Source organism: Engraulis encrasicolus, chromosome 4 (genome assembly GCF_034702125.1).
Source record: "Engraulis encrasicolus isolate BLACKSEA-1 chromosome 4, IST_EnEncr_1.0, whole genome shotgun sequence".
NCBI lineage: Eukaryota > Metazoa > Chordata > Actinopteri > Clupeiformes > Engraulidae > Engraulis > Engraulis encrasicolus.
This window is the reverse complement of record NC_085860.1, coordinates 14,650,723-14,653,222: the sequence shown is the minus strand read 5'-3', so window position 1 is coordinate 14,653,222 and position 2,500 is coordinate 14,650,723. Positions and strand designations below refer to the sequence as shown.

Sequence of the window (2,500 nt, the reverse complement as noted above, 5' to 3'; positions counted from 1 at the left end):
GTCAGTCTTCAGAGGTCGACGCTGCTGTTTTGACTTTGTTTTGATGCTGTTTTGCTGTTGTTGTCATTTTTGTTGGTGATGGGTTTTTTTCCCCTTAGAAACCAGCCAACCATTTAGATGGGGCAGCACATTGTTCCGTCTTTAATGTACGTAGACAGAGCATGGACTGAGACAACCATAATGTTGTAGAAGAAACGGATATGTATCTTTGCCAGAAATGCTCGGGCCATTATTTGTTCCCAGTCCAGCGTGACCTGCAGGGATGTCATTGTTGGGGACAGGAAGGACACGGTTGCCTCCTCTCCCTGAAGGGAGGTGCTGAGCCCGGGGCATAGGGGAGGGCAGGGGAGGGGAGGTTCAGCTCTGTCATGGAGGTGAAAGGGGGAGGTGGAGATTGGAAGTGGAGGTGAACTTGGTGGGGGAGGGAGGGAGTCCGGTCAGTTGGTTGGTGTCCTTCCTCTGCCCCAAAAATATGACCGATATCGAGGTCACAGATGTACGGCAGGGGGTTGAGTGAAGGGCACCAGTGGCGCTGGAGCTCACTGGGGCACGGCTGGACTGGTCCTCTGGCATACAGGGCATTCCGGGGGTGATGGCATGCTTCTGTTTGTGCTTTGTTTTTTGTTTTGTGTTTTCAAATTTTCCTTTAGAGACCTATTGAGATGGGGCAACCCATTGGCACATCCTTACTGTGATATACAATGGACTCAGCCCATCATAACTATAGTAGGGGGTGGGGGTGAGGGGCTGGTCTATGCCAAAAATGCCCGGGCCGGTTTGTGGTCCCAAGCCAGCCCTGCACTGGGGCTAGATGCACTCAGTGGCTCATCTCCATGGGAAATGGGAAGAGATCTGTCAAATGACCATTGTGTACATGGGTAGATGACGGATAGGCAGCAAAAAACATTTTTTTCACAAAACATTGTTTATGAGGGAAAAAAGTATATGTCTACGTAGTGCAGCAATTAATCTTTCAAAAAATCCAAGTGGTCACAATGTTGGTCTATTCATTGATTATTTATTTACGTTGATAAAGCAATTTGCTGAAAATATGTCCTTTGGTGTGACGTTAAGAAATAAATATATTAAGTAATGTAGAAATGGCTTGATGGAGTTTTATGAACATTGTTACACTCGTCATATTTATTGCAATTTTTTAAAGTCTTAATTTAATGAGAAATTACCATTTAAGTATTTTTTTTCCCATTAGAAGTGAGATTATTAGAAACCCTCGAGGAAAAACAGGGATATATTTCTTTTAAATGTTCAAAATTGTCCGAATTTATACTAACTTTTCAGGGACGATAATTTGTTCTTCCCTAATGCAATATTCAGTGTTTATCAAACATATTGTTTAGCTCAAACAAATATTTGAGCGTTTAAAACATGTCACACCGTAGGACATTCATGTCACGCTAAAGGACAGAAATGCAAAACTGAGCCAGAAACAAATATATCAACATGATTATTTTGTCTTTTGATCACAATATAATGTTGTAGTCCCAATATGGACTACACTTTACACTTATAAGTCTTTGAATCGTCGATTATCAGCCTATCGTAACTCTTAATGACAGCCATGCGGTCATTGAATGTAACCTGCAGAGCTCATAAGACTCATACTGAAGGGTGACCTTGGCATGACCATCACACTTTTGTAGGTATGCTATGACTGTCACACCATTGAACCTGTAGTGTGTAGTCGCCAGTGCCTGTTTGGTATCTCAAGCTGGACAGCACATTTATGCTGTATATTGAGCTCTCCACAGCATACTTTATTCATCTATACTCCTCTATATACTCTCTCACTGATCTTTCATTCACTGTTACCGTTATATTTTATGGTTTCAAAGCACCATTAATGACATTTTATATCATTTGAGAGTATCTAAAATCAACAGCAAATATTCATCAACAATGCATCAAAGTATAAATTCCAAAGGCCAATAAAGGAATAAGTAATTTGAATACACAATATTTATCTAGTCAAACAACAAAACAAAACAAATATTTACTACCAGCTGTTTTAAAAGCTATTTCTCAAATATCTAGTCCCTTGGTGTGACCTGTTTGTCCTTTGGTGTGATACTCCAAAGTGTCACACCATAGGACTTTTACCATCACACCATAGGACTTTTACCATCACACCATAGGACTTTTGAGCTTTTGAGTTAATTAAAAGCCATGTTGTTGCCAACTGAAATACAATTTCACCTTTAGTAAGATGCATTTTCATACATCTACATAAGAAAAAAATATGAAAAATATACACTATTGTCAAAATGTATTTTATGGCTGTCACACCAAAGGACTACAAAACTAATACATCTTGTGGTAGCAAAACATAATTGATTGACTGAAGAACTCTGAGAGAAAAATCTAAAATCCACCCTTGCCATTGGCTTCTTAAGGGTCTAAATTCACAATTTATGTACCGCTGGAGCTTCAACAATAGATAATTATCCACAGAATTAACCAAAAAAATTATCACACCACAGGA

The 2,500-nt window shown here is 39.7% G+C and overlaps 1 protein-coding gene across 1 annotated transcript in view; it reads left to right on the top strand.

The window, feature by feature from the left end:
* Positions 1–2,500, top strand: part of reln (reelin) — a 232,615-nt gene that overhangs the window by 92,432 nt on the left and 137,683 nt on the right. The gene's annotated exons all lie outside the window — the stretch shown is intronic.